We start from the raw sequence: 14,769 nt of genomic DNA, 5'->3' as shown, positions 1-14,769 counted from the left end.
TTAAAATTTTTTTGTAATTAGGAACCCTTGTTCTTTTGAAGTAAAATTTCTATGGGGAGAGTGTATCGTACTGAAAAAGATCAAAACATAAAACATTGAGATATTTCAATTTTGTAAACTATCTCGTAATATATGTATAAATAAATCAAAAAAATATAACCGAAAACTCCGCCATCTACAGTGTGTTAATTAATTATCGTACCCGACGTCATCATTGAAGTATGCAACCATTATCGCAAATCGTGTATTGCATACCAATACTGTGATATTGGTTGCATACTTGCAATGATGACGTCGGGTACGATAATTAAAATTAACACAGTGTAGGAGTAAATAGATTATTGCACAATAACTTTGATACGCCATATATTTTATTTCTGCAGACCTTTGATTATATATAATATGGATTGAGCCAACGAGAGAGATAGCTTGCGCAAGGTGATCGAACCGAGATAGACATAGAAGCGTACTGACATATAATGGGCGTGCGTTAATTTTGGCGGTAAATTTAAAACAAAATTAATAAATGAACAAAGGAAAAAAAAAAATAAAATAAAATTTCCTTATTATTTATAATACTTACAGGTGATGTGAAACTGTATTATCGCGAACCTTGCACACGAAACAATACATTTTTAAACATAACGGTGTGACTGGCTGTGACACAACAAAACGATAAACGTCAGATTTGACACTTTTGTGCGCATGCGCCCGTCTGTTTAGTACCGTTTTATGTCTATCTTTGTTACACTTTCACATTATCGCTTTCCATCTGCGTCTATTCACCTTAAGCCACATTTTTGTTAGTAGATATATTCAGTTAGCTCAATCCATATTATATATAATCAAAGCTGCAGACCCACCAAATTTATGACAGAATTAAGTTTTTATTCTATTAATAAATACACGAAAAATTCGTATGAAAAAATAAGTGTAAGTTCGATTGAGTTTATATCAACATTTTTGTATTGATACCAATATATTAAAAGAATCCCGATACTGTTATTCCCCGAATTTGAAATGAAAAAAAAAAAATATATTAAAATAAAATCCAACGAGCACTGTTATTTTTAATTAATCCAGAACAAATACCGAAATGCAAATATGTTGATATAATAGAGACTTTAAATGCACTCTTTTTTTAGATTTATTTTTGTATAAACATTTATTACACGCTGATTGGAACGACATGTGTTTAACTGAACCTTAACATTAAGATGAAGGAATTCAAAATCCTCAATAGCAGTCTTCGTGGTATAATTGGGTGTATATCAGTCTGTCTTTGCAGATTCAATTTCCTAATACATATATTTTTTGGGTTTACATACACCATCGAGATATTATTGTATAAGAATGACATTAACCAATATGTCATCTGCTAAATGTAATATTTAGTCTTTTCCAGGAATACCTAGTCTTCGGCAAGATGCATTTTGACCTCTGTAAATAGTATTTAGTTTTTTATCATTTTGCGACAGTACAAAGTTTTCTTCAAACAATTTATATGGTCTTTGTTAAAGCTCAAACAGTTTCTACACTTTCTTCTATAATAATCTGCTATAATCTATATCTAGTTCTTCTATTGGCAGTATGTAATCTCGTTCAAGGAGTAACTCCTCTTCTGCAAACCAGTATCTACTCTTTTTCAAGCAGTATTTACTGTTCTTCGAGCAGTATCTAGTATTCTGCAATGAATACATACCTTCTCCAAACAATATTTTGCCATAATCAAGTAGTCTCTAGTCGTCTATTAGGATCATCAAGTCTTCTGCAAGTAGTATCTAAATTGCTACAGTTAGAATGGTTTTTTTGCAAATAATTGTAACTTTGTTGAAGAAATATGTAGTTTTAGTCAATCATCATACAATATATAATCTTTTTCAAGCAGTATCTCGTCTTCTGCGAGGGTATCACGCTGCTGCGTGCAGTTCCTACTCTTCTGCAAGCACCTTCTAGATTTCTATTAGCAGCATCCAGTCTTTTTCAAGTATTATCTTCTGCAATAAGAAATTAGTCTCTTGCAACAGTGTATAACTTTCCTCAAACGATGTGCCTAACACATTTCATCGACTGTCATAGCTCTTTGATCTCTACTATTACTTATTCAATTAAACCTCAGCTGTCATAGTTTTACTTAAAACTTGTACAGGAAAAAAGAGTCTTCAAATGATCTTGTATTAAGCTTAAATGTTATTTGTAAAACTAGAAAAATTATTTTGTTGTTCGTGAATCTTTTAAATTAATTTTTCACACAACAATGATCAACATTTAAACTAAAGACCACTTATTCCAAAGTTAGAATTTCACAGAATTGTTGAAATTGCCGATTGTCTGTTTGCTTACAGAGATAGTGGTGCGAGCGTAACGCGGATTTAATTAGATTTACAATGTGGCCGGCAGTGTTGAGAGCAATTTTGGGTCTCTGTAATCTGTGCAATTCCAATTTTGAAAAGCGGCACGGACATTTTGCTGCCGATGCTCGCCGCATCCACTGATAAGGGGTTAATTGCATTAAAAAGGAAACGAATAAAACGCTATTCAATGGTAGTTCGATCAACTGTCCCCACGGTTTTTATACGATTTTGTTGGGAAATCCAAAATTAAATTCTTCTGCTGCGCCGTAACAAAAAAAAAAAGTGAGTAGATAACTAATTTCGCATCGATATTAAATAAAAGTCATTTCCTCCTACACATGAGGGGGTTGTTTGTAAAGGATCGACTTAAAATGTGGCATCGCGTTTTTCAAGTTGACGGTTAATGTCCTCAAAGGTTAAAAATCAATATTATCTCTCCGGGAAAAGGTAAACTGTAGCACGTGTTATCGCCCACAGAATCCCGCCATTGTGAATTACATTAACTCCGGTTTGCTTATCGAACTAGATAGTACAAAAAAACTGTATAGAATCCGTGGTAATTTGAAAGTTTAATGCGTCGTCCATGATTCGAGCTCCGGTAACAGCGCGTTCGACCTCTTTTAATGGTACAGAGATGGCTTTAATTGCTCTGGTTGAGTGGAAACCCTTCAAAAACCAATATTTGTGCATAAACAGTGCGGACGCGTTCGCCTCTTGTGGCTCCTCGCTATTTATTATACTTTACACGTTGAAAGCTCGATCAACCTTCGCACTAACTTTCCTAATTGTTACTTGGAACAATTATAGAATGGTTCATAGTGTTCGAAATTTTGGCTGTGAAGAAAATTAACTAAAAAATATTACACATAATTAACTACCACTTAATTAGGTGATATAAATTTAATTAAAACAATTTATCTAAATCATATTTGGTTTACTGTTGAAAATCAATTTTGCGGAATCCAATGTGAATTATATCTAAATATCCACATATGGAAACGTTTGCGTTTGACAATTTTCGAATATGTGAAATTCGGTTACTGTTTATTGGGTTTAATTGTGGCATATCTCGCATATATTCGTACCACACATAATATTATTTTATAAAGTATTCAATTTCTACGAAAACTTAATAATAAATTAGTTTGGTGATCGAAACAACGATATTTTTAATTAAACGAAACTCGTTATAATTATGTAGGACGTCGCCAGTTGAATGGAAAATTGCCATCGAGTTGTCGCTTTTGATATTCGGTTTGATGCAGTCCGTCGTTTTAGTTAATTAAACATTAAATTTTAAAGGATTTCGCGGGTCGGTTCTCAAGTCTTCGTAAATCAGCTTCATCCAGACGTCGGATTAACAGGCCGATGAAACTTTAAAATTGCTGTTGCATCGGTCTTTCATGCTCAACTCTTAACTAGTTAGCGATGCTATTACCCCGTTCACAGAAAAGCATAATTTTGAGTTAAAATTTCACAAAACGAAAATATTGTATTTGAAAAATAATTCAAGTGGAAATTGAAACAGCCTAATTTGCCTGGCTGAATCAGCGAAAAATGTTCCAATTCTGCGGTTCTCTTTTTTGCACCATTAATCATCCGGTGACTGGATCCGTTGTAACAAAATTACTGCCGGGGAAAAAGCTGGATAACATCAAGCTTGTGGAAAAACATCGGGGCAGAAAGCCATAGGCATAATTGCTTTAACGATTCAGACATCAAAGGAAATTTCTAACCATTTTGATTCCCCAAAATTTACAGTTTTAATAAAGCTGTTTTTGAAACAATCGTGAGAATGAGAACGCGTTAATGGGTTCGCAAGAGCTTTCCATCAACACAAGGACCTCTTCTGAACGCATCCATCGTTCTGCCAATACGTCAGGGATTTCCCGGTTTTGTCGGAAACGGGACGAGGAAGAAAAACACACATGCATCGAAGCGAGGTTCTCAACAGTTTGCGTCACGGAAACTAAAATAATTAAGGCCGACATTGCATCTATTATTAGTTTTCACGTTAAAGCATTAATATTTCCCTCTTAAAGCATAGAGTTCACGCGAAACGCGAAATTAATGTCCAGGACTTACGCTTCAACAAACTCAACGTTTATATTTTATACAACAAGCAACTTTAATAACTTTGATTTAACTGTATTGTAGTAGGTTTTCCAGGTGAGGTGGTGTGTTTTATTTGAAATGAACAAGAAAAAGAATTAAAAAATAATTGAAATTGGAGATTTATTTTCAAGTAAAGTTCTATATTGGAAAACTTTGAAACGCAAATTATATTCTCTAGAATGCATAAAAGAGAATTGAAAAAAACAGTTTTCATTACCTATTTTTTATCTTTGTTCGTAACTTTAATTTTTCACCAAGCTAAATTTTTTGTAAATTAAATTGATTTAGGATTGTTTTATTTTATTTATGGTTCCATATCGGAAATTGAGTTAGAAATCATAGACCGTGACGAATTCCCCAGTTGTTTTCGCAATGTTCGTCGATGTTCTCTCAATTGAGTTGTAAACGACCGGTATCAATTTGCACGCTCGTGGGAAGAACAGCAAGCAATGTAGTTGTACACTGGAAGATACAAATGAACCCCTATAACACCAGTAATAGTCTTTACGGTCGATCACATCCAGCCCCTCTATACCGTCGTTCTACACCCTGAGTTGATTGTCGAAGACATGCAATGCTCCCGGTTATAGTTTATCTTTGCGTGCAAACCACGAATTTCCAAACGTTATGCTCAAAGACCTGATATATACATTACTATAATCGTTCATATCTTTTTAACACGCCATTATCATTAAAAAGATTTTTCAACGTTTCTTTTTATTGGGAATGAGTAAAGATAATTTGATTAATTTCTTTGTGAACGTATAAAAGGAAACCCAGTTTGGTGTTAATGAACCGCTTCTGTGGAGCGACATCTCTCTCAAATTGAGGAACGCGCGGACGCCGGGCGTCAAAGCCCGGAGTTATTTCGGATCGATATGCGGCCTTTCCACATGGAAACTGCCGCTCAGGTGGGTTCGTTGGGCTCCGAGGACCTCTGTGAACGTAGATTACGTTTATGCCCATGGGCCGCGTCGATACACTTCCCCTCTTTGTGAATAAAGGATATGTCCTATTTCGACTAGTGTACTTTTTCAGTTAAATTCGAAAAGAAATAATAACCTTGTTTTGTTTCTTTCTATTTTATCTATAATAGTATTAGTTCATCAATTTAATATTGGATTTTACAAATCCAAAAAGAGTGTTGAAATTTATTACGGTGAAATTGTTTCAGCCGATAATGGAATGCTCGTTAGTTTCTCGTTAATTGTTACAAAAAGGGGATTAAGTATGCAAGAGAGCTTCTTTTAGGATAAAAACCTATAGATTTTTTTGTCATTATTTTGTGATATTGGAAGAGTCAATAATCAACAATTGAAACAGTAGCTTAAACAGATTAATTAGTTAAAACAATTTTTATTAACCAGATTTTTTTCTAGATCCCTAAGTCATAGATAATTCCAATGAAGCATTTTTTGAATTCCAAATCAAATAAGATTAAAGCGGTAAAGCGACTCGTTATGCTTTTCTAAGACAGATTGGAACGATGAACTAGACAAGATATTGAAGCAAATCAAATTCTTGTTCCGTGACCGGAGTTGAAAGAACTGCTGGTAGATAGTTGTGGTGATAAAATATCGGAAGGTTACTCATCGAAATTGAAAAATACACCATTATAAATAAAATCATCAAATCATACATTACACTAATCAATTACTGAAGTTTTCCTAATTAATAAGAACATGGTAAGGACCGAATTTGCGACGATTCAACACTCTCTAAATTCTAGTAAAGGAAATCGACTACTCTAGCTTGTACTGCAATAATATTATTATTTGTAGTGCTGCCCTTCGATGATACTTACGAAGTATAAAATAATTGTATAGCTATACAATCGTATATCATCTTCTTGTTTGTCCAAGTACAAATATCAACCTCCAGAATCAATTATACAGTTTAGGCTATTCTTCGATTACTTTGACATAACTTTTGATAGTACACTTGCCGTTATAGGCGATATCAAGTGTCTTATCCTGTTTTTCTTCACAATTCAAGTGTTGTTCCCTTAAGTAATGAAATATTGGGTGCTTAGAATGGGAATTATGTTGGTGGTTTTCCTGTATGTTTCCTGCATCGTTCAGTTAATCGATAGTATCAATCAGTGTGATAAAGTCCATCACATTATAAACTATATGATAGCTTCCTGCATACTTAATGGGTTACCGGATTCATTAATTCCAAAATATTTGAAATGCTTCCTTTGTTCGATCGGCTTGTCTTCTACCATAAGTTTGCATCTAATTGGTTCTTTGGCGATCTTCTTTATTGAATTTAAAAAGCTGTCTTCGCATATCATCTTTCATTTCTGCTATGATTAGTGAATCGTCTGCGTTGCTTCTTATATTGATTTCATTGTTGCTCATTCTATAGCTCAAATTCAACAACATCTCTATAATTTTCTCCATTATGAAGTTATACAAGAATGGGTTTAAGCTGTCGCACTGCTCTTTCCGAAATTTTCCGAAAATTGGGCACAAGATCACAATTGCTGTCTGTATGAAGAAAAAAAATAAATTAATTATTTTATACAAATATGTACCTTATTATTATTGATACATAAGTCTGAAGCAAATAATTATCGTACTTAACATTGTTTGAGTAGATCGACAGGCAATCCAAACAGTAATTACCTGGTAAATTATAGAGCAATTTGTTGAAGTTAACCCACAAATATTGATCGGGATATCATCGGGATTCGCGAACCATTGAAGTGGCGAAGTTCTCCCGCGTTCGTGTCTAATTGATCGCAACGTCCCTGGATACGTGCGAGTCAAACTAGATTAAGTTACCCGATTTTGAGCTCGACACGACGGACTAGTGTTATTGATTTAGCAACATTTCGAAATGTAGATACGTAGATACCCAGGAATTTCACTGACGAAATTTCGCGCTGTGATTATCGTCTAAGTTTCTTCGAGTATAACGATTAAGGTGTTGTTTTGTCTGAACAAAACTTTCTTGCCTTAACTTTAAATTATAATACTTGTAAGAGTTAGTAAGTCAAAAATTTCTTGACTCTAAACGAACATGTTATTAACATGAAGGTTTCAGGAAATCAGGTCAATTTCTTTTTGAAACACGTTTAAACTTATGACTTGTGATCTGTCATCATTGTTGCCGCTTGAATGTGTAACTGAAATATGAACTTGCTTTTTGAAAATATGGGCATAAATATGCTCGACGCCAAAAAGTACGGTAATATCTCTCTCCTAACTCCGGATGGGACGCCGTCAAGTTCCTCTAGAACTTGCAGAAAAGACTCAAGCGGGCGAAACCGGGTGAAAATTCATAAAAATTGTCGTCTACACGTGCCGTTCTTTCTCTCCTAGCTAACACGTAAAGCACTACTACAATCCTCGCCTACACCGTGGTTTACTCGCAAGTACAGTTTCTGAATTTATCGACTCCTTTCAAACTAAACCCCTCCGATTCGAGCACGAAATAAACATTCTACAGAATAAGGACATTTCAAATGCAAAGCTCTATTTTTCCGTTACGATGTTTTCTTTTTTAAGTTCCATTTCGTTCAGATTTCAGTACACTTACAGATCGATTGGGAGTCGTAAAACAACCAAAGCGAAAGAAGGACTGTAATAGTTTCGCGAGCCTATTACGTTTATGCATTAAATTTTCTCTCCTTTGGGGTTCGTGTCGTCTTCGTCTCACTCTACCGGCAAACAGGTTTCTCTCTAACGGAAGCTCCCACCCTGAAAGTTTACACGTCGTATTACATTTAAAGTTTCACCAAACCAACCGATGTAACTTCTCCGGTTCGGCGAGGGTACCAAAACGAAATTCAGTTTGCTCCGGCGGAAAAAGGACACTGAAAAACGATTTAAAGTGGAAAAAGTTATGATGTATTAGTGACGGAGTTCGAAGAAATGTTGAACGTTCCATTTTTGGTTAACGCATGATGTAATCTTGCGTTACTTCACGTGTGTATGTTAACATAAATACTTTTTTAAACCTTTAATGAAGTTTCTAACAAACTTGAAAATTAGGGTTAAAATCTGGGAAATTTTCGTGTTTAATTCCTAGAATGAAATTCTAATGGAACTTCGTGAGAATCGATCCATACAATTCTAGGTGGAACACTATAGAATTCGAACAATTAACATCAGGTGAGTTCCCAGGTAAAGTCACTTGGAAATTTTTATTTAAAATCATTTAATGATTTCGTATTAATCAGTATGCAATGATAGAAAAGGTATTGGGGTCACAATAATAATCCCGTTGGAGAAAACAGCCTTTTAAGAACATTAATTTAGATGAAATATCGATTATGCTCAAAACGAGCTTTTGGTTATGTACCTAAACATAGAAAAACGAGAGGTAGACCAAATACATCCTGGATACAAGGGATTAGACATACTATGACTGATGGAGTCTTACTGGAAGAAAGACGGAGGTGTAGAGAATGGATATCGAAATGTGGCAGATGCTGTAGGAATCCCGTGATTATAAATTCTTGTCATCAAGAACGAAAAAATATTAATTAAATGAAAAAAGTCTTTATTATACTGTCATAAAAGAGTTATGAAATATTGGAAACTTGATCGAATATTGGTATGAATAGAGAAACTTGGATAAGAAACTTTTATACTGATATTTCTTGGACGTCAAGTGTCCGTAACTTTAAAGAGGCCAAAAGTAAAACAAGTTGTTTTATAAACTTCGATGATATCCTTTTTGTTTACAACTTCTATTAAAATTTAAACAAAACATTTTTATTCCCATATACCTTTGTTCCCTTTCAAAACCCTGCGAAAGAAAGAAAAACATCGAAGTCATAACGAGTTGAAGAACTAGATCCGATTCCCCATTTCAAGCGAAAACGGAAACTTAATTATCGAGGATCTCAGCTGTCGATTTTTCGTTCAGGAGAAATTTACGATTTCAAATTGAAAAACAATATAGACATGCGATCAATCTTGCAGTTTTTTTCCGGGATCCATTAAGTAAATGTCCCTTGAATTCCGTTGCTCGAAATGAAAAGAGGTCCAATTTCCAGGGACACTTTATCTCTCGGCTACAGAGGTGATCTCGGCGGTTATTTTTTTAATATCAAAAAGTTCTAATTTATGCTTAACTCGGTAAAGAAAGACGGACTTTTATTGAAAAAGTTTAGATGGCGTCGATTTAAAATACTAGAGTATTTTAAAGCGCAAAATACTCTTTACATCGTAAATTTATGAAACGTGACAAAGAATGATGATAAATAACTTCTCGTCTTCCATATAAACCTGTAACGCTTTAAGTCGTTTTTTTTGTGCGAAAAGTAGCAACGTCTGAAAATCACCCTCCATGATGTAAATGTCAATATTTTTGATAAAGCTTTTCCAACCACAACAAAAACCAATTTTCTTTTCAGAAACTATATTTTTATGAAAAAAAATCTCTCACATTAACATAAGATAATTATTATATGGTAAATTAAATGAAGCAAAATTCTCTGCAGCTGCTGCATCTCCAAACTAAAAGCATCGGAACAAAAGCTAAACACAACAAAGCAATTAGTGTACGCAATATACTAATTACGTTGTTTATGCAGGTTACCCTGCGGTGGTAAAACCCCGTTTGTGCGTTGCCACAATCACCCTCTGTACGGGTGTTTAATGCATTGTTTGAAGTCCTTCTAACTTCAAAGCAACAACGATACAGTAATGAGTAAAGTCAAAGAAAACTATAGATTAATTTTCACGACGTTTCCGAACGCTATTTTACGACGCTGTTATAATAAAATCGTGAGTCAGACTTTTTTTTATGGATCACGGACGTATTCTTGCGGACAAAGAAGCGGTTCCGTACCGAGGTGTGACACGTGCCCAGTTATTGATTTAAGAGTAAGTTTTGAGTTAAAACGACGCAGTTACATTCGCACGAAATGAAATTTTAAGTCTTCTTATCACATTTCGCCAATTTTTTGTCGAGACCTAACTTAATGAGACGGGGACACGCCAACGACTTCTGCGAGGAGAAAGTTCAAATCCGGTCAAAGGCCACGCATAATTTTCATTACGTCGCCGCGTCGCGTCGTGACGGTTTCTGAAAGAATTTTTTACTTAATTTCAATCCAAGACTAGAAACATTAAATTCTTGAAGTTGAAAATTACGCAGCTGGGTAAGTGTAATATTCAAATCGAGAAGATTCCAGTCTCCCCGCCGGCTTTTATGTATTGTTTTGAAAGAACAATGGATTTCAAATCATCGGGATAACGAAGACTAGAAAAAAAAATATTAATTATAATAATTAACAATAAGATATTTGAATGAAATTCTTTTCAGTTATAAAGCTTTGAAACTACGATTTGGATAATGGCAATACTTATGAAGCTGTTCTGATTTATTAACGCATTTATTTGTGTGGAACTAAACATTAAGAGCTTAGTCCTCGTACAACACAAAGAGTTTGTAAAGATTCCATGTTTTCTCTGCTTGCGAGATGCTCGAGTTCAAGATAAATAATGGACCCAGAAAATGTAGCCCAACCGTGTAGCTTTGAAATTACCTCTGAAATTTCAAATTGCATAAGTACAAGTTATATATGACATATTATATAATAACTAACAAAAATTGTATTCTCCAATGTTATTTATATTATTTCTCAATTTATTACATGGTTGTTTCAGTTGCATAACAAAATATCGTATCTAAAATTTTAAAAATAACATTAAAGGGATACTTTTCTAAATAAATGCTAGAAAAATTGTAGATGTAATTGAAATTCAACTTCAATAATAGAAACCACACGATTTATTCATACGAATCGGTTTCAATTACACCTAATCTCTAGGGAATATCGTTTCCATCGAACTGTACGTTGTTCGTTTATTGCACATTCAACTAATTTCCTCGCGTATTTTAATTCGACAGCGCTCAATATAAATTGCCTAGTTGCAGCAAGCATTCATTCGGTTTTTTTGGTTTACACCGGATGGATTTCGTTGTACAGTTTATTTTCGGTAACGTTTTAAATGTTTTATTTTACGCGAAACACGATCGACGAACATTTGTTCTACGTGTTTTGTACCATATAATTTGCCCGCTAGATTATTTTTTCAAATTGAACGGGCCTCCTTTTATTTTTATTCCATCATATTTTGTTCCATTATGTTTTTATGGTCAATCTGCTGTGTAAATATTAGGGTTCCGGATAATGCTTTACTTTTTCCCTCGACGTTCGGGTTTAGCTTCGTTAATTTTTCAATTTTCAATTTTACCTCGTCGACTCGAATAGCAATTTGCATACCGTGCAAGAGATAGATCGTCTTCTTTAATGTGTTGCTTTATATTTATTTTAAAATGTGTTTTATACAAATTTTGGTGTTAGTGGATACACAATAGTTTTAAAATGAAATTTTAGGAACATTTTTCGACCGGTGTTTAACGAGCATCGCTCAAACTCGCTCTGTCTGTCCCGCAAATTCGATTACAGTGTCATGTTTCACGGTTTCGCGTCCTGCAAAGTTCAAACATAGCTAATGCATTTCGGTTTAACGGCAAGAGGCGGATGTATAGAGTTACCCCGTTAATGTTTCTACCACACCGGATCCTAAGAGAATTTATTCTAAATGCATTTTCACCGCCTTTGTAGGTCTTTGTAATGTCGAGTTTTGCATAGGAAAAACAAATATTTAGGGTACTAATTTTTGGTACTGTATAAATTAATTTCTATATTTTGTATGGGTTGTTAAAGTTTAAAACATCAGTGTTCCACGTAACGTAATGCATTCATAATTACGAGGGGTATAGTTATTCGTCATAATGCCAACAGCACATGCGAAACCACATAAACTTTCAGCGTAAACTTTCGTGATGGTTAAAAAGGTTTTGAAATAAAACTACCTTTTTTTTTCATTAAATTTTGAGGGTGTGTTCATAAGGAAAACTTTTCATAACGTATTTTTTTATTTTATTAGAGTGAAATTTAAATATCCTATAAACTGTAAATCAATCATCCAACTTCCACGAATTTTCCAATCTTAAACTTTTAAAATAGAAAAAGAAACCTATTCTACTAAAAACTTGTTCCGTATCGAAGAAAAATCAATCGTAGTAACATATTGTGAGAACACGAAATGTGACGTTAGATTTCAAGTACTTTCCTACCAAAGAGCAAGCTAAAATGAAGTAAAACGGAAAATGTCATCGACAGGAAAATTCCTAAATTTAGATGTCACGTTGTGGCCAAAATCATTCTAGTGCGAGAGTCTAAAGATCGAGCGATTTATTTAGGTGCTCGTTGACCGTTGGATGACAAATCTACCGACTTTGTGAAAACGATTCCCAACGTCTCTGAGCGTCGTGACGCATGTGTTCATGTCGGTCTCGTGTGTGTTTCCGGACATACGTTATCCATCAAAAGTTTATTTTAACATGTTATCTGCCGGCCAACATCGTTTTTTATTCACTCTATCTACAAATAACAAAATAATAATGTTATATATTCAAATTAATTGAGACTTGAGTTATGAATCACAGAAATCGTCATTATTTATTTATCCATTTATCCATTATAACGTTGTTAGAACATGACGATATACAGTTTTTGTAAATATAGGAGTTTTGAGAGATTACAATTTTTTACAATAGAAGGAACAAGAAAGTGGAATAAAAGAAGAATGGGAGACACTAAGAGACGCCATGAATCCATAATCCAGCTGCTCAAAACCACAAACAATCACGAAATTAATGGTATGATGATGAATGTGGAAAGGTAATGGAAAGAATGCTGCAGAAAGAAAGTGTTTACAACAAATCAGAAGAGAATTGAGTATGAAGAATATCGAAGATAGAACCTGTCGGAGAAACAGAAAATAGAGCAAATAACTAACCAAAAAGCACCCACCAAAAACTGTTAGCTATACATAGCAATATGCAAGAATGACAACAAAATAATTTTTAATTAAACGATGGAGGTGAGGAAGAGATGGAAGGAATACTTCAAAAAACTTTTAATATCAGAAGAAAATAATGAGGAATTCTATTCAATTTGAAAACTCAAATAAATAATTTAACTTTAAAAATTCAAATGAAATTTTAATTCCGGAATTAGCGACGTTGTCAAGTCATCTAGTGTGAGATGGTGTGAGACTTTTCACGGTAATAACCGGTTCATACGCTTGAGTTAACTCGTTAACAAATCTTTAACGTAAAATTCAACGAATTAACTGTGATTAAACGATAACAAACTGCCTAAATTTTAGTTAATATCTACGAAGTAAGAATACTTAATGGTTTTATTATTCCATCAAATTGAGGAAAATAACTTGTTTAAATAGTAACAACATAACCACAAAAAAATAAAATTAATAAGGAGTTATGAAATGAATTATTACGAGCAATATCTCAGAATTATCTTCGTATTGAAGGTAAGTTAACTAAATTATAACACGAATAAATTTAAAGAAAATAACAACACTTAGCTTAGTCTGTTGGTTGTAGGATAAAGAAGTCCTCGGTACAGGATTCTGGGATTATCAGGAACGCGAACAAAAATGATGTTTCTTCATTACGGTTATTTTTCTTTTCTTTATATATTTCTTTGAATCGGAGAAATTCTTCAAATTAATTTTTTTTTTGAGGTTATGTGAATTTTATCTTTTTACATAACCTAAAACGTTGCTTATAACGTTCGTCGAGACAAAATTTGCGTGTGCTCCCTCTCAAGTTCAAAATCGCACTAAAATTTTAGATTTCCGTTTGTTTAATGTTTTAAATTGAAAAATAGTGTTTTCTGATTGGTCAATTCCATTAACTTGAAATTCGTTTTTAAAATTTTCCGATATTACCAACTTTAACATTTGAAATGTCACTAATTTAATTTGATTAAATATTATTTAAATTCTTTTAATAACTATATTTATGTATGAAATCTCGTAGTTTAAATGCTTCTTTAAATTGATTTTCAGATATCTGATCATTTTTTTCTATATTCAATGGCAAAATTCCTAAAAAGGTTAATGAAAATTAACCTCAAAAGTTAAATCTTGCGATTATGGTTTTTCATCTAAAATTTCATTAATCACACAAAGGACGGCTGTTTTCCATTATTACTATGCTAAGATTATCATTTTCAATAGCTTCAACTGGATAAATAACGGTTTGAATAAGAAATTGAGAAAAAAATAAATTGAGGTTATCTATCTGTCAGGGAGTCTCAAATTATTTTGTATGGGCTTTACATGAGTTATATACAATAAACAACATCAACGGCCAATAATACATAACGGAACTCATCAGTAAATAATATTTTATATTACAAAAATTAACTGAGTTCCTAAGTCATATGTGAGTTGAA

The sequence above is a fragment of the Onthophagus taurus genome, chromosome 2 (genome assembly GCF_036711975.1).
Source record: "Onthophagus taurus isolate NC chromosome 2, IU_Otau_3.0, whole genome shotgun sequence".
Taxonomy (NCBI): Eukaryota; Metazoa; Arthropoda; class Insecta; order Coleoptera; family Scarabaeidae; genus Onthophagus; species Onthophagus taurus.
This window is presented reverse-complemented; position numbering follows the sequence as displayed.